The following is a 19,322-nucleotide window of genomic DNA, read 5'->3' as shown; positions in this document are numbered from 1 at the left end:
GTGATATCCCCCTTATCACTCTTTATTGTGTCTATTTGATTGTTCTCTCTTTTCTTCTTTATTAGTCTGGCTACTATTCTATCTATTTTGTTAATCTTTTCAAAAAAACAGCTCCTGGATTCATTGATTTTTTGAAGAGTTTTTTGTGTCTCTATCTCCTTCAGTTCTGCTCTGATCTTAATTATTTCTTCTCTTCTGCTAGCTTTTGAATTTGTTTGCTCTTGCTTCTTTAGGATCCCCAATTTAATAAATGCTGCTGGAAAAACTGGCTAACCATATGCAGAAAACTCAAACTGTTACACCTTATACAAAAATTAACTCAAGATGGATTAAAGACTTAAACGTAAAACCTAAAATCATAAAAACCCTAGAAGAAAACCTGGGTACTACCATTCGGGACATAGGCATGAGCAAAGACTTTATGACTGAAACACTAAAAGCAATTGCAACAAAAGCCTAAATTTACAAATGGGATCTCATTAAACTAAAGATCTTCTGCTCAGCAAAAGAAACTATCATCAGAGTGAGCAGGCAACCTACAGAATAGGAGAAAACTTTTGAAATCTATCCATCTGACAAAGGTCTAATATCCAGAATCTACAACGAACTTAAACAAATTTACAAGAAAAAAACAACCACATCAAAAACTGGGCAAAGGATATAAACAGACACTTCTCAAAATAAGACATTTATGCTGCCAACAAAGATATGAAAACAAGCTCATCCTCACTGATCATTAGAGAAATGCAAATCAAAACCACAATGAGATAGCATCTCACGCCAGTTAGAATGGAGATCATTAAAAAATCAGAAAACAACATGCTGGAGAGGATGTGGAGAAACAGGAACGCTTTTACACTGTTGATGGGACTGTAAATTAGTTCAACCATTGCAGAAGACAGTGTGGAGATTCCTCAAGGATCTAGAAGCAGAAATACCATTTGTGACATCAATCTCATTACTGGGTATATACCCATGCACACGTATGTTTATTGCAGCACGGTTCACAATAGCAAAGACTTGGAATCAACCCAAATGCCCACCAATGATAGACTGGATAAAGAAAATATGGCACATATACACCATGGAATACTATGCAGCCATAAAAAATAATGAGTTCATGTCCTTTGCAGGGACATAGACGAATCTGGAAACCATCATTCTCGGCAAACTAACACAGGAACAGAAAACCAATCACCACATCTTCTCACTCATAAGTGGAAGCTGAACAATGAGAACACATGGACACAGGGAGGGAAACATCACACACCAGGGCCTGTCAGGGGGTGGGGGGCAAGGGGAGGGAGAGCATTAGGACAAATACCTAATGCATGCAGGGCTTAAAACCCAGGTAATGGGTTGATGGGTGCAGCAAACCACCATGGCACATGTATACCTGTGTAAAAAACCTGCACATTCTGCACATGTATCCCAGAAATTGAAGCATAATAAATAAATAAATAAATAAATAAATAAATAAATAAATAAATAAATAAAATGAATAAATTTTTTTAAAGATAAGAAAAATCAGTGAGGGAAGGGGGACAAAGAGGAAGTATTTACTTTACCAGGTCAGTATTATACTACACAACCATAGTCATAAAGACAGTTCAATATTGGCATTAAAAAAGAAAACAATGGAACAGAAAAGGAAGCTCAAGAAAATATCCAAGTATTTATGAAAGCTTGATGTGTGAGAAAGGTGGCATCACAAATGAATGTGAAAAGAATTCAATGTTTAGTAGGGTATACTGGGAAAATTCCCTCTACATATAAAAATAATAAAATCAGAGCCCTGCTTTTAATCATGTAGAAATGTGAACTAACAGATGCATTAAAGGCCTAAATGTAAAAGCAGAAACCATAGAACTAATAGAAGATACAGAACGTCTTTGTGACCAAGAAGTAGGAAAGTACTTCTTAACAAGATACCAAAATTGTAAATCATTACATATTTTGTGGATTTACTTACCAAAAATCAAAGATTTCTGTTCAACCAGGAATATCATGGACAAAACAAAGAAACAACAGACAAATGGCATACTAGAAAAAATATGTGCAAATCAAAGTACAACAAAGATTACTATCTAAGATAAATAAGTAACTCTTATGAAACATTAGGGACATGATAGAAAATCCATAAAAAACTAGATAAAGCATATAAACAGACAATTCATAGAAAAGAACATGTGAATGTCTAATATTCCTATCAAGAGCTGTTCAAAATGTACTAGGAATCAAGGAAATGCACGTTAAAACAATGAAATTCTACTTTATGCCCAACAGAACAGCAAATGCTATAAAACTGAATAATACCAAGTAATAAACAATACATAAAGAAATGGGAACCTTCATACATTGCTGGCAGGAGTGTGAATTGCTACGGCTAGCCATTCTGGAAAAAAAATACGGCAATATTTCATGAAATTAAAACAAAATTGAAACTGGATACCTTAGTAGTTGTAAAAGGTACAAATGCACATTCCCTATGACAGAAAACTGGGTGAAATTCTCTAAGGTACATAAAATGAAAGCATTTTTTATGGGTGAAGTTGGAGAAAAAACTAGATGTCCATTTCTTGGGGAATAGACAAGGAAGAAGTGATAAGTGCATACTATGAGTATGTTAGGAGCAATAAATTAGATAAGCATATAACATCAAGGACGAATCATAAAGTCAAATCAGATGTGGTCTCTAGCACAATACTAGCTATACAAATCAAAAACACATGTGTGAAACAATACTACATGCTCCCTAAGAATATGTAAATATATAAATATCCAAGAACACAGATGAAACATATTAGATAGAATAAGTGCCTATCGCAACAACTAACATTTATTGAACACTTATGTGCTTAGCCCTGTTTTAAATCTACTAACTAATGTACTAATTTAATTCTCAAAACATTTATCATTTTTATCCCTACTGTATAACTGAGGAAAATGATGCACAGAGAGGTTGATAGAGCAAGTGGGTGGTAGATGTGGAATTCAAGCCTAGGCAGTCCAGAGCCTGTGCTCTTTGCTTCCCCTATGTTCTCTGTGGAGAGGAGGCAAAAACTCAGGAGGGTAAATGAGAATAGTATGCCATGAATAAATAATTAACCCCCCACACCTGAGATCTGCTAAAGGAAACAAAGTCTTCAATTACAAGATCTCCTTATTACAACTCCAAGTCAAGGGCTTATATAAAATGAGCAGGCAGATTATTAAATATTTGACCCTTTCTGGTTCTAAAATTTTCAAATCCTAATATTTGACTTTACGTTTTCTATGATAGAAGACCCAATCAGATACAGCATATCTGTGAAAAAAGAAAAATATATTATTTTTCACTTTTCTAGGGCAATCTAAATACTATGTCATAGAAATTAATTCTTAACACAAAGTAGGCACTTTCAGCAGGTAGATTATGACTTTAAGTTCTAGATTTTGGCAAACAAAGAAACTGGTTGCTCTGTTTATACACACAATACTGATACGACTAGCTAAATTACCAGAACATTATTAGGGGGGAAATATTGTAACTTTAGCCCCTGAGGCTGCAAGTATTGTAGGGGTTATATTATCATAACAGCTATGACATTTAGAGCAAAATAAAAACAAAGTAAAATACAAAGTAATCTTACAGTAGAACGCTTCCAGAAATGAATCATTTCAGTGATATTTGTTGCAGGATGCAGTAAAAAGTAGTACTTCCATTCATCCCAGTCTACTGTCATTGATCCATCACTATCCATGCTGAAATTTAAAAAAAAAGAAAATAGTACTTGTAACATTTATATCAAAGTTAGCACCACTATAAAAATAAATACTTCTCAAATATTTATTGTTGGAGCCACTCCTTTGGACTTTGTGAAATGACTGTATTTTCATATTGTTATTTAAGTGGACTTTATTTTTTAAGTAGTTTCAGATTTTCAGAAAAATTGAGACGATAACACACAGAGTCCCATATGTCCCCACGCTCAGTTTCCCCATTGGTAACACTTCACATTATTATTGTTATAATTAATGAACCAATATAGCTACATTATTATTCACTAAAGTCCATACTTTATTCAGAGTTTATTAGTTTTTAACTAATGTCCTCTTTTTGTTTTAGGATCCCAGCTGAAATGGCACATTCTATTGGTCATCACATCTCCTTAGGCTCCTCTTCACTATGATAGTTTCTCTTTCCCTGTTTTTGATAACCTTGATAGCTGCAAGGAGTGCTAATCAGGTAATTGGCAGAATGCCCCTCTAGTGGAATTTATTCCATATTGCTTTTTAATTATTTACTTGTATGTATTTCTCCCATATTTTCCTGTGATGTTTTGAAGGGAAAGACCAAGTCATCTGTGTATCTCCAACACTTAGCATTCAATAAATATCTGTTGAGTGAATGAATAAATGGGTGAAAAGTGAATAAAACTGATTGAAGGGTAACTTTATATCTTTTGGCTCTTCAAATATTATTTTTACTTCTTATCCTCTTCTCCCTATTTATAGCTTTTTAATCAAGTCTAAAACAACCTTTTATTTATGAATTTAAAGAGAAGACTCACTTTTTACCACGGAAAATTTAGGATTTACTCAATTTTTAAGCCTCTCGATTTTTTTAAAAAAGCATCAGAAGTTGTTTCATTGTGTCTGACTAAAAGGTGGAATTAGTGAAATGCTTTTTAAGTAGCATTCTTGTAAATACAGATTCTAAAAAACAAATTCCATCCTGCCAACGAAAAGATTAGTACAATTTCCAGTTCTAGCCAAGACAAAATAGTGGCTATAGAACTTAGATTGCCACTGTAAACCAATCTGAAACTGGACACAATATATGAAAAAATTGTTTTCAGGCATTGGTCTACAAACAGGACAGGGTTGTGATACTTAAAGAAGGAAACCGAGAAGTTGAGCTCTCCACTGATTTTCGTTTCCTGCTGGGGACACTCCAAATTGTAGCATAGACAAGTAGAAGCCTAAATAAAGAACAGGTGGGTAGAATAAACAAAGATTGGAGCTCAGGGCTGCTGAGAGGGCAGGATTTTCAGGTCAAATTTTGGACAGTGTTCCAGAAACTATACCGGTAACCTTGAATCTTTGGCTGAATACTAAGTACACTTGACTCCATCAGCCTGACAAAAATAGCTGCTGGAGGACTGTGAGTTTATAGAAATTCAGTAGCTGAGCAATATTGGAGTCCAAAAAATAAAGCAAAGATGGAAGTGAGGGCAAGAAACATTACATACAGGAGGAACTGAAAAAAGCAACCACTGACATCAGAGTCAGCTCTTGATAGCAGACACCTTTTTTTTTTTTTTTTTTGAGACGGAGTTTGGCTCTTGTCGCCAAGCCCAAGCTGGAGTACAGTGGCACAATCTAGGCTCACTGTAACCTCCGCCTCACAGGTTCAAGCGATTCTCCTGCCTCGGCCTCCTGGGTAGCTGAGATTACAGGCACCTGCCACCACACCCAGCTAATTTTTGTATTTTTAGTAGAGACAGGGTTTCACCATGTTGGCCAGGCTGGTTTTGAACTCCTGACCTCAGGTAATCCACCTGCCTTGGCCTCCCAAAGTGCTGGGATTACAGGCGTGAGCCACTGCGCCTGGCCGATAGTAGACATCTTTAGTGATAACTTCAAAGTGCTGAAAGAAAAAAAACTGTCAACGTAGAATGCAATTGCAATAAAAATAACCTTCAAAAATGAAGGTGATATAAAGACATTATCAGGTAAACTAAATATTCCCTACAAAATTCACCTGTGGGCAATGTGCACCGCTTCAATCTGCTTTGCCTTATGACACTACATTGTAATCATCTGGAATTATCTACTAGCCTGAAACCCTCAAGTGGGGACTTTGGCTTGTTCACAACTGCATCTTTTGTAGCTGGAGCTATGACTGACATTTATAAAAGTTCTATAAATAAATTTTGAATAAATCATTGAGATCAGGAATTCATAATTTATCTTAGAGTATGATTCAGCAGGGTATTTCCGATTTTCCAAAAACAGTATAGCAACGTATAAGTTTGTGAGTAAAGGCTTATAAAATATCACTTGTCATATCAATGAAAAAATCCATAGATTGACAACACTCCCAAGTTTTTATCAAACTTGTCCTGTTATTTCTTTTTTTAAAAAAGCTTTTTTTAATTTTAAGAAAGCTTATTTCTTGTTTAATTACTTATGAATACAGAACATATTCTGTATGATTCCAGTTCTTCATTAAAATCTTTTGCATTTCCTTTATGACCCAATGTATGGGCAATTCTTATAAATGCCCTATGTGTGCTTTAGGAAACACATATTCTTCAGTTTTTGAGTGCAATATTCTATGTATGTTTGCTAGGTAAAGGTTAGTGATGGTATTGCTATATTTAATCTTTAATGGTATTTTCCATCTGCTTGTTCTATTAAAGAGCAAGAGAAATCTGAGTTAAACTCTCTTACTATAATCATTGACTACTTATCTATTCTTTCTTGTACTTTCATTAATTCTTGATTTATAAATTTGGGCTATATTATTAAATCTATACAAATTAGAATTCTATCTTCTGGGTAAATAAAATCCCTAATCATTATTAAATGCCCCTTTTATTTTTGTAATGTTTTGCTTTCTCCATCCTTTTTCTTCTAACACTTCCATTTACTTAAAAATATACCTCTTGTAACAGTATGTAATTAGATTTTGTCCACAGCAACAGCCAAAACCAGATTTACACTGTCGAAGACTCAAAATATTCTGTCAGATGTAAGATACAGATTAACAGGATATATTTCATGTTAAGACATAAAAGATAGAACCATAAAACAAGCAAGAAATAAGAAACTATAAGGAATTATCAAACATATTTGAAAAAGAACCAAATGACATAAACTTCTATAAATAAAAAATTATTAATAAACTCAGTAGAACGGCTAAGTGAAGAAAAGAGATAGATGAAGAGAGGAATTGAAGATATATTTGAAGGACTTACCCAGAACGCTGCACAGAAAAAGAAGAAAGAAAATATGAAAAAAAAAACAAAGAAAATGAAGGGGAAGCTGTATTTTAAAATATAAAGATTGAGAATTTTCCAAAACTGTTATAAGACATGAACATAGTTTCAAGAAGTACAACATTAATATCGAGGAAGTAAAATAAATAAAAAGAAAGCAAGACAGGCCTACTCACTAGATAAAAAGCTATAGAACCCAAAAGACAAAAAGATCATAAGAGAACACAGAGAGAAGAGACAAATCCCTACCAAGGATCAATATAAAGACTAGCCCAATCTTCCATCTAATAGTGCAATCTAAAAGCAGCAGAATAATATCTCAAAGTTCTGAGAAAAAATAATTGTGAAACTAAAACTGTGTATCTAGCAAAACTCTCTTTCCAGAACAAAAGTGAAATAGACATGCTTTCAGATGCTCAACAACTGAGAGTTAAGTACCAATATTTCCACTAAAAGAATTTCCAGAGGATGTAGTTCATGAAGAAAAATTATCCTGGATGAGTAGTGTGGGATGCAAGGAAGAATGGTGAGTAAATAAGATGCTAAATATAAAAACATCAATAAAATTTTCTGTATAAAATAACAATTACAATATCTATTTATTCAGTTTAAAACGAGAACAAAACAGCATATAAATTAGGAGAGGGGTAACTGGAGCTAAAAGTGTTCTAAGCTTTATTGTTTGAAGAGGGTATAAAGATTTTGTTTAACTTCAACCTTTAAATCAAACTCGTATAGTAAAATTTCGAGTCTAACTACTAACAAAGTATATAAATCCAAACCACTAAAAAAAGAATAAGAAAAAAGATGAGAAAAATTTTATAGAAAAGAAAGGAAAAAGAGAACCTTATAAATACTGTAAATCAGTATTACAATCAATCCAATTTCATTCAATCTCTTACAGAGAATATAAAAAGAGACTATTCCACAATTCATTCCATGAGGTCACTGTAATCTAAGAAACAAAATCAGATTAGGACAGTAGAGAAAGAAAAGAACAAGACAATTTCAGCCATGAACATAAATGTAAAAGCTGTGAATGAAATTTTAGCAAATCAAATCCACCACAATATTTTTCAGTTGTGTTTATCCTAAGAATGTAAGGATGAATCAACAAAGAGAAAAATCTGTAAGTTAATTCACCACATTAACAGATTAAAGAAAGATATATATGATCATCTCACAAATCTAAACCCATTTGTAATTTTTAAAAGTCTCTTGACAAAACAGAAGTGAACTTTCTTAACATGACAGATGATAAACCACTTTTAATGGTAAAATATTAGAAGTATTCCCTTTAAGATCAGGAAAGAGAATGCCCATCACTACCAAATATTTTCATTCAATATCATTACAGCAAGAATAGAAAAACTAATTAATCAAAGGTCTAAGGATTGGAAAGAGAGAAATAAAACCACCAGAATTCAAAGTATTATCTTTCAAGTAGTATCTTACATGGTAATTATAGCTTCTGTCTCCTCCACTTCCCCACATCACAATTTATCTGGTTCTTCTCAAGATATAAACACATCTTGCATCCTTGTTAAAAACTGGAAGATCACAGCTTGAGGCTGTTTAAAGTCACAGATATCATCAAACTGTGATGGGTTAGATGTCATTCTAACCCAGTCAGAATCTAGTCTATGCAGAGGGCATATCAAGCACTAGACACTTGGCAGCATTATGGGCAAATCCAAACTGTTGTAATTTAAGGAATGAGCTAGCTGAAAGAGGGTTTGAAAAACCCATCTACCACCTGCAGAGGATCCTAGAGTTAACCAAAGTGCTCACTTCACAGTTCTTACTCTCAAGCCCAAGGAAGTTTGAGAACCAGCATACTACTATCAAGCTTTTGCGCTTCGCAGGGACCAGAGACAATGGCAGATTAAGAATGAGTAAAAGGATCCAGACAACACAAGGTTTTCTTTTCATCTCCACCTTCCTCTACTTCCCCCTCCCTCCTGCTCTTTTAAAATTTCTCCTTAGAATAAATTGTCTCTGTCCCTTTATATAAAAGCCTAATTGTTTCAAACATGGAATCCCTTCTTCAAAAGAAATCTTCCTGAAAGTTTAAGACATAAAACAAATGAATGCAGAACTGTTTGGTTCAAGCAATAGTTGGAAGCCAGAAACTCATTCTGATCGGTCTCTCCCTCCCTCCTCCCACAAATACACAGAGGGCCCCCTTAAGAACAGTTTGAAAAATCATTACACTAGTAGTATGTGTGATTTCATTTGGTTTCTGCTGCTTAAATGGTCAACCTAGGGAATGACTTTGCAAGTTGCTCTTAAAGGGATAGATTTCAAGTAAGATAGAATTGAGCAAATACACAAGCAGGTTTGTTTACCAAGTTATAGAATAAGGAGTGAAATGCCACATTTACAGCAATTAGTTCCTAACATCAAGTATAAAACACAAGAAAAAGTTATTAAAACTAAAGACAAGGACTGACCTGCTCAGAATTGTTTTTGCCTGGACTTCAGAAATATGCATACCCAGGGATTTCAAAGCAGCAATTATTTCTGAAGCATCTATTACTCCTTTAAAAATGAAAAAATGTCAAGTTAAAGTATCTGAAAAGACAATAAGGCAAAATATACTTAGAATATAAAAGGCTTTAAAGGCCCATATGTTTTTGACCTATAATCCCATATCCACAGGTCAAAGCCTAACAAACTTTTTGGAAAATTGGTACCAAAGTTCAATTGGTGGCAAAATCTACCTTAAACGGATATTAGGTTAATTTTAGTCAATTACTTATCTAATTTAGTGTGAATATTCATGTTTCACTGCGGAAGTATTCATGCTTATAACTGCATGGTAGTGCCCCATAGTCCCTTGGAGTATTATATATCATATATGTACTGCATTACTTTTCTAAAGTCCAAATTTTAAATTTCAAACCACATTTTGCCCCAGACGTTTCTAAATGGGATTATAGGTCTATAAGAGATTCTTGACTATTATACCTACTTAGAAAGAATTGAAAAAGTCAATTCTGAAGATTTGATCCATAGACCTGAAAATAAGGCCAGTCAATGTTTTATAAGATAAGCTTTAAAAGAAACAATTTACTTAAAATACAACACCAAACTCTTTTAACACATCGTATACTATGTTAAATAACTCAAATCAATGAATATATTTAATATAAGCCTACTGTGCATTTCACTCACAATGTTGGATGTTGTGAAGAGAAAATTAAATATTCCATATTCTCCTCAAACTCTAAAACACAAATCTAATCCTATCACTCTCCAAGTCCAAAGAAACTTTGATTCCTCCCTTGTGTAAAGCAAGTAGTTGAGTATATCCAAAATTTTTAAATATAAGAACAACGTTTTAATGTAAAAATAAATTAACTTTAGTGTCTCCTAGTTGAAAAATACATAATGTCAAAAAGTTACTATAAATTTAGTCACACTTTTAATTTGTATTTATGAACTATAGCTGTCTATGCATACCTTTACACACACATATATGTATGAGATATTACTTATCTGGCCGATAGACAAAGCCCGTTATTCATCTATAGAACCTCAGACTCTTTGCAATGACTCAAAGGCCTCCAGCATTTCAAGCTCCACAGAATGTAGTTTACTCGTCTATTACTCAACCTAGAAATCAAAGTTTCTTCAACGGGGGAGGCAGGATCCTCTGCCTTATATACCATTATAATCTTCAAATACTATACTCTTCAACTCAATTTAATAATTTTTAAAATTTGAAAACCTACTGTGAAAATCACTATGCTACATGTGAAGGAATCCAAAAATTAATAAACACCCCAAAGGAGTTTACCAATTTGTATAGATGCACCAGTTACTTTAAAAATAATTACTGCTCAATGTTTGTTAATAGAAGAGCTATGAATAAACTGCAATGGAAGGGTAAATAAAGGAGTAAATAAGAGTCACAAATGAGGTACTATAAAGGATAAACAAGAAACCACCAAAGAAACAAAAACCATTTTAATAATAGGTGCAGTATGAGCAAGGTACACATATTTATTTAACTAAGATGTATTGCAAACTTACATATGGTATTAGAAATCAGGATAGTAGGTACCTGCAGAGGAGGGGCAGTGATTTGGAGCAGGTAAAAAAGGAATGTTTCTGAGATGCTTGTAATAATCTACTTCTTAGTCTAGATGCTATTTTAATGCCGCATGTTTGCCTTGTGAAAATTCATGGGGCTTACATTTATAATTTATTTATGTATTTTGCAGTATATGTTATATATCAATGAAATCTTCCAAAAAGTAGTAAGTCAGGGCCAAATTGGAAATGTCATTTAATCAGCTCTGACCTTGTCTGGTAATTTCCCAACTATGCCTTTGTTCAAGCTATTGTCTCCACTCAAGAAACACTTTCTTTTCATTTCTATTTATATATTAACCCAGTACAAATCTTAATTGTGCCTGGACACAATTAAGTTCTTCTTGTATCACTTTTATAGCAATGATCATAGTCTACCTTGTATATAGCTATGTACATCTTTTATTATTCCATCCAAAACTGTGTTTCTGAAGACTTTTGTTAACACAGTTCCTAGTGCACTAGCTCATATATAATGCTCAAATACTGTTTGCTTAATTGACTAAAATATATAACGTAATCCTTACCTAAAAGAACCTAGAATTCAGGCAAATATGTAGAACAAAATTAGGTAATCCAATCCAGAACATAATCAAGGTCTATGGGCTTAAAGGGACATTTAGTGTTGTCTTTAATTATATGCAGTAAGCTTTCACTGAGAAGATGGAATTGAAATGAATTGAATGGAATAACAGTATTTAGATAGATGGAGAGGGGGACTGCAACCATTTCAACAATGTAATTCCCGGGAGAAATGCAAAATATTCTATTCCTGTACCAGCGATCTATTGCTAAGTTACAAACCACCCCAAAATTTAGTGGCTTACAAAGAATATATTTAGTTATGAATATGCAATCTGAGTTTGGTTCAACTTGTCGGTTCAGTTGGTTGGTTCTTCTTCTGGTCTTGTCTTGGTCATTCATGTAAATTTAATCAACTATTGGTTCAACTGCAGCTGGCCAAGATTACTTCAATTACATGCCTGTCACCTCAGATGAGAATATAGAGCAGTTAAGGACTAACTGGGTAGCTCTCTCCATGTGACCTCTCCAGCTGGGTAGCTATGATAGCAGCAGGAGGCAGACAAATTTCCAGGCAGAAAGGGGCAAGTCCCCGGTGAAACCCAACCGTCAAACCAAAGACAGCCTAAAGTCAGAAAACTGAGCTACCAGAGTCCATGACTAAAGTGAGAACTTCCTCAATGCCTTGTAGCCAATGAAATGGTCATTTTTCCAGGCCTGCCCATGGACCAATTAGCATGCACTCCCCCATTTGGAGCCCATACAAACCCTGGACTCAGCCGCACATTGTACTACCCACTTTCAGGCCCACTCTCACACAGAGGGCCACCGGCTCTCGAGTCCCCTCTCTGCTGAGAGCTTTCCTCCTGTCACTCAATAAAATTCTGCCCCGCCTTGCTGACTCTCCAATGTCCATGTAAACTCATATTTCTTGGTTACAGGACAAGAACCCAGAGCCTGCCAAACAGCAGGAGCAAAAACGGCTATAACACATTCCTGGCCAGCTCTCCGAGCTATAGGCAGTGACATGCTCCCATTTGCTGGACTATGGGAATGAAAAGCAACAACCCTTCTGGGGGCCCAGACCTCAGAATTCCCCAAGCCGGAGCTATAACATAGTAACCCTCCTGCCCAGCAATGGGCTGCCACCCCACGTGATGGGAAGCAGCAGCGGCAGGGCTGGGCCAGCCCAGGAGCCATGGCTGGAGTGGGGTGGTGGGACCAAACAAGCTGTGACAGGCCCCAATTTGCCAAAGTGGGTGGACGGCAGGAACAAATGAGCTGTAACACAAACAAGCTGTAATGTTTCCTGGAGTGCTCAGTGCTCAGTACTCCCTGAGCAAAAGGCTGTAACACCTCTTGGGGCTCTGCGGTTGCAGTCATCTCTGAGTTATTATTATAAAAATAAATAATAACTAAAGGGAAGATACATACAGATTAAAATTAGAACATTTCTCCAAATCCAGAAATATGAAACACACATCATAACAGTTCCAATTTATATGCCACATTTCTATTCATAAATTTTGTTCTAAAATAAAGAGAAAAAATAAATAGCAAAATACTTTAAAGCAGATCTGAAGCATTCAAAGTATTTTTTGGTATGCATTTATTTTAAATCAATCTCTGATTTTTATTATCTATAGGGCTATTAAGGGATCCAGTTGCTGTTTATTTGTCCTCTATATTTTAGAAGTTCGTATAAACAAATTTAATTTCTAATTCCTTGTTAATTATGAGGCATGATAAAACATACTAATTTATCAAGATGTGCTTTATATTAGTCACATTTATGTGAACTTTAGGAGTTGATTATATTTAAGTTTCAAATATTTCTAGTAATCCTATTAAGAAAAAAAGGGAGAATCTGACTAAAAATTGACTTTGGTTACTCAAATTTATGTTAATTGTGCATTTATATTCATTTTAATTTTTAGAAAATTTAACAACTTAATTCCATCATTAATCATTTATTAAGTACCCTATCCCAACCTGAGAAAATTAAATTTCTCTAATTTCACAGCAAATTCAAACATGGCATTTAACAAGAGGGAAAAAATGGTATCAAATATTCTTCTGAATTTTAACACTTTACAGTGAGAGCAGATTTTAACTACATTTTAATAACCTTGAGAAGTATGTTACAACCCCAAATATTAAAGTAACTCAAAATCTTTAATTTATAAAATGGCAGAAATATCTGTGTCCTGAAAAACTGGAAAAATGGACTGATCTAATGTATTACTAGTTGTTTGGTATATTATAAATTATATAATTATAGTTACATTTATTAAATCACAATTTTAGAACCCATCTAATCTTTATAATGTAGCTATACATAGACATCTTAAAATATCTTTGGCCTAGTCTCTTTCAACATAAATTGAAAAGATACAGGCAAAAAAAGTAGGGATGGATGAGAATACTATTCATCCTTCATATAAGTTTAAGACTGTAAAGGGAAGTTCCAGTCAGCCTTTGTTCTAGTAGATCGGAGCTTGAAAGTAAAGTATAAAGTACATAGAGAAAAAAAGAAAAATTCAGTCTTTTTTAACACAAATTTAAGTATAAGAGCTCACACATTTTTCTGAATTACTTTGGTCACGTTGGTGATTTCGTGTAGTGTTTAAATATTAAAAAAAAAAAGCAAGCATAGCTAAAAATGTCTGTATCTCTAAATAAGAGTGCTCAGAAAAGGAATAAGAGGTCACCATTATTCCATTGACAACACTGGTAGGAGACTGAGGAATTCTGATGCCATGAAATTCTGTTTAGGACTTTCTATTTTGTTTTGTCTATTTTAGAGAAAGAAAAGGAGCCCAAACTTGACTGTTTTGCTATGAATTATAGTTTTAAATGCGTGAGTTTTCTATTAGTGCTTTCAAACATTTTAAATGTTCGCATATGGCAAGGAGAGGTGAAAAAATAAAAATAAATTTAAAATGCACATAAAGCACTAAAATGTTAGCTTTTTAAAATACAAAGTAGAGAATTCAGGAAAACTTCAAAATATTCCAACTGTTTAATATGAAATACTAGGTTAATTATATACTTAGGTTATATTCTGTATTATAAATTGCATTCTAATTCACTTAAATGCAAATTTCTATGACTGTTCATTAAAATTTGGAGAAATATAAATAGATTTTATGAATGTTGAAGATTTTAATTCACCAATAAATTAATAAACTATTTCTTGTTTACTTAAAATTCAGTATTTAATTTGTAAGTTTACCTCTTGGGAAAATGGATATAGGATCTTTTCATACAGACCTTTTGCAGATTAAGGAAAAAGCCAAGACATTTTCATGTTTATAAACAAGTGTCCAGATAATGACGGTTCAAGATTTCATTTCTGCTTTTTATTTTTGAGACGGAGTTTCACTCTGGTTGCCCAGGCTGGAGTGCAGTGGCACAATCTCGGCTCACCGCAACCTCTGCCTCCTGGGTTCAAGCGATTCTCATGCCTCAGCCTCCTGAGTAGCTGAGATTACAGGCGTGTGCCACCATGCCTGGCTAATTTTGTATTTTTAGTAGAGATGGGGTTTCTCCATGTTGGTCAGGCTGGTCTTGAACTCCCGACCTCAGGTAATCCGCCCACCTCAGCCTTCCAAAGTGCCGAGATTACAGGCGTGAGCCACCATGCCCGGCCTCAAGATTTCGTCTCCAAAATATTCCCCAAGAGCGGTTTTGCTGATTCATAAACCACACAGTTTACAACACACTGAAGTAAGAAGCTTTATGAAATATGGAGTCATGCCTCTGGAAAATCCTGTCACTCCACTCCTTTTATAAATTTAAGAAAATAAGCTGATCATATTTAGCTGTGGGACTCATATCATGGCTAGAGAATTCAAGGAAAGGGAAAAGTCCAATTAATTTAATATTTTAGCTTTCTTTTAAATAGTAAGTTAAAACTTGCTAAAACAGATAATAAAATAAAATTAATTAAATTACTTCACAAGGATCCCCAAGGGAAAATCTCTGGTTAATTACACTTTATAGTCGGAGGCTCTCATGGAACTATGTGATGATCATCACTATTTAATTTTCATTCCTTTTAGGAACAAAGTCTGTCTACTAATGGTGAAATCTACTTATAATTATTGTGGAGTTACAATTTTAAAAATTCTCTAGGCATACACAGATACCTTCATTCAACCTCTCATGTCTTAAGAACATCTCAAATTCAGAAACAAAAAAAAATATGTTTCTCATTCCATGTTTCACTTTTCAGGGAATGGCTGCACCATTCATATAGCTTCTGAAACTGAAAACCTGGAATGTATCCATGACATTTCCCTCTCCTTCATCTTACACATCTAAACCATCACCTACCAGTTTCACTCTCCAAGTGTCTCTCAAATCCATCCACTTATCTTCATGTCCACTGCCACACCTTCTGTCTCCAAACTACCATCATCTCTTGCCTAGACTGTTGTGATTACCCTCCTCTTTCCATTTTTTTCTCTATCCTTTAACCAGAGTAAACTTCCAACAATGCAAATCTGATAATTTCCTTCTTCAGTAATTTCCCATTATGCTTAAAGACAGTATCATCTGACCTCTGTTTCCTCCTCCCAACTCACCTGTACCACTCTTGCTTTCTGTACTCCAGCCATACAAGCTACTTTTCAGTTTCTCAAAGTGTCCCATTCTTCTTCCTTCTTCAGGCTCATTACACATGCTTTCCCCTTTGCATGAAAGTCATTCCCTGTTCTTTGCTCATTTAACTCCACCTCAGTCTTCAGCTCTCAGTTCAGTATTTTTCTCTGTTCATATATTTTTCAAGAAACTCTTTCCAGAACTTCCTCATTTCCCCTATTAATGGCCCTCAGAGAACCCTATTTTTCCTCTGTAGCTATAATCGCAGTTTATAACTATATATTTGTATAAATGTTTAATTAATTTCTATCTTCCCTACTAGACTATCAATTCTATAACAGCAGGGTCTCTGTTTGCTCGCCTGAACCCCATGTGTTTGGCACATTGCACAGTACCTGGCTACCTTAAATTCTCAAATTACAATAGCTAGTATTTTTCTTTCTAATCTTTATATTTTTCTAGCATTTTTCTCTCTAATCTTTATATTATATTCCCAAAATTGATGTAGCTAAATAGAGTGAAATCAATAGACAATTGAAAAGTAAGTCTTTCACTCTTTGTTTTAGTCTAAACATTCTGTTCCCCCCTCCCACCCACCCCTACAAGAAATTAAATAACTCCTTTGAAATGTAGAGAAGATCCCTTGAAAATTTAGAAAATATTTACTTGCCATGGAATTTCGTGGAAAATGTTCTATTGCTATATGCATCTTTTTGTTTTTTTAATCAGAAACTAGTAACATCCCCTCCAGTTTTTATAGTTTTGTAATTAAATTGGAAACTTTCTTACTTTTTTCTAATGTCGAACTTACTTTGCCCATTGATTTTCTCCCAACTTATTATGAAAACTGTAAACTCTAAAAAGGATGGCACAATGAACATTTATATATTCACCACCTATAAAATTTAACATTTTGCCATAATTACATTTTGTCTCTCTCCATTCTACTTAAACATATATATAAATGTATGTGTGTCTATCTGAGCCATTTGAAAGTAAGTTACAGATATGATGACACTTAACCATAAAGTACTTGGACATATCCTAAAAACAAGGAGATTAGCTTACATAACCACAATGCCATAATTATATTTTAGAAATTTAAAAATAATTCTCTATTACTTGAGATGCTAAGGCAGGAGGATCACTTGAGCTCCGGAGTTTGAAGCCAGCCTGGGCAACATAGCAAAGCCCTGTCTCTTTAAAAATTAAATAAATAAATAAATAAATAAACAAACAAACAAATAACCTCTATACCATCAATACTTATTCTATATTCAAATTTTCCCAATTGTCCCCAAAATGCCATTTACAGATTTTTTCAACTAATATCCAAATAAATGTACCCATTGCCCTTACTATGTTTATTCTCTTAATCAAGACTAGTACCAGTCCACCACCAACACTGTTTTTTCCACAACAATGACTTTTTGAAGAACCCAGCCCAACTGTCTTGTAGAATATTCCACAATCATGATTTGTTTGATTGTTTCTTAATGGTATTGTTTAACTTGTTCCTCCATCGCCTGTATTTTCTACAGTTCTAAAGACATGGTCAGATTCTAGTAAAAAAATCTGGGCAAAAATACTTCATAGGAGAGGCTATGAAATTTGCTGTCTCCTCAGTTTAATAACATCTTTGTTTTCTTTCTGAAATATTTATCATCTGTCCTGTAACTTGGACCCTATTCACCTAAGCTGAAATTTGTTAAATATCTAAGAAAAAAAACAGGGTGAATGAAGTTCTTATGTCAATGTACTTTTCTTCTCTCTCTTTGTTTTTCTTGCATTGTTTGCTCTCCCATTGTTTGTTCTCCCATAACTTGAAGCAGTGACTTTCTTCCTTATTACTAGCAATAAGGAAGGACATCTTATAATAATAAAAGGGTCAATCCTAAATTTATGTACACATAATATTATAGCTTCAAAATACATAATGCTAAAGTGGCAAACGTAGAGGAGTAATAGGGAAATCCACAATCATGGTTAGAGATTTACACATACCTTTTTCAGTAGCCAGTAAGACAAGCAGACAAAAAAAATTAATAGGAATCTAAAACATTTGAATAACACATTTAACTAATTGATCTTATAGAACACATATATAGAACACAAAATACAACTTCAAAATCCATTTATTTGAAAGAACAGAAATCATACAAAGCACATTCTGATGGCAGTGCAATTAAAACAGGAGTTCACCGTCAGGAAGGTAATTGGAAAAATCCCCAAATGTTTGTAAATTCAGCAATATATTTCTACATAACTGATGGGCGAAGAAGAAATCACGATGGAAACTGGACATTTTGAAATAAACAATAATGAAAACATTACATATCAAAATTTATTGAGTGTAGGGAAAGCAGAACTTAGAGGGAAATTAAAACTTTAAATTAATATACTAGAAAAGAAAAAAAAGTCAATTATTTAAGACAGGGATTGGCAACCTTTTTCTGTTACTGTCCAGATAATAAATATTTTAGGCTCCGCAAGCCATGTGATCTCTCCCAGTTACTCAACTCTGCCCTTGTAGCCGTAGACAATACAAAAACAAATGGAAGTGGCTGTGTTACAATTAAATTCAATTTACAGAAATAGGTGGCAGGTCAGATTTGGCCCTCAGGCCAAAGTTTGCCAACCCCATGACCTAAACTTCAAACCCAGGAAACTAAACAGGAAAATAAACAGAAAGAAAGGAGGATGAAATAGTAAAGACAGGAGTAGAAACTAATGAAACAGGCCAGGTATGGTGGCTCACACATGTAGTCCCAGCAATTTGGGAGGCTGGGCAGGCAGATCACTTGAGGTCAGGAGTTCAAGACCAGTCTGGTCAACAAGGTAAAAAATTAGCCAGGCATGGTAGTGCATGCCTGTAGTCCCAGCTACTTGGGAGGCTGAGGTACATGAATCCCCCATATCATTTCTGGTTGTGTTTATTTGAATTTTCTCTCTTTTCATCTTTATTAGTCTTGCTAGTGGTCTATTTTATTGACTTTTTTTTTTTTTTTTTTTTTTTTTTCAAAAAACCAGCTCCTGGATTTGTTGATTTTTTTGAAGGGTTTTTCATGTTTCTATCTCCTTCAGTTTCACTTTGAGCTTCATTATTTCTTT

At 34.2% G+C, this 19,322-nt stretch overlaps 1 pseudogene; it reads right to left on the bottom strand.

Moving 5' to 3' along the window:
• The window catches only part of LOC129532474 (mitochondrial adenyl nucleotide antiporter SLC25A24-like), a 65,886-nt pseudogene extending 49,594 nt beyond the window's left edge, over nt 1-16,292 (bottom strand).
• Nucleotides 16,293-19,322: the final 3,030 nt, after the last annotated feature.

This window comes from Gorilla gorilla, chromosome 1, assembly GCF_029281585.2.
Source record: "Gorilla gorilla gorilla isolate KB3781 chromosome 1, NHGRI_mGorGor1-v2.1_pri, whole genome shotgun sequence".
NCBI lineage: Eukaryota > Metazoa > Chordata > Mammalia > Primates > Hominidae > Gorilla > Gorilla gorilla.
Note: the sequence above shows the minus strand (reverse complement) of the source record. Positions and strands in the feature narration are given on the sequence as shown.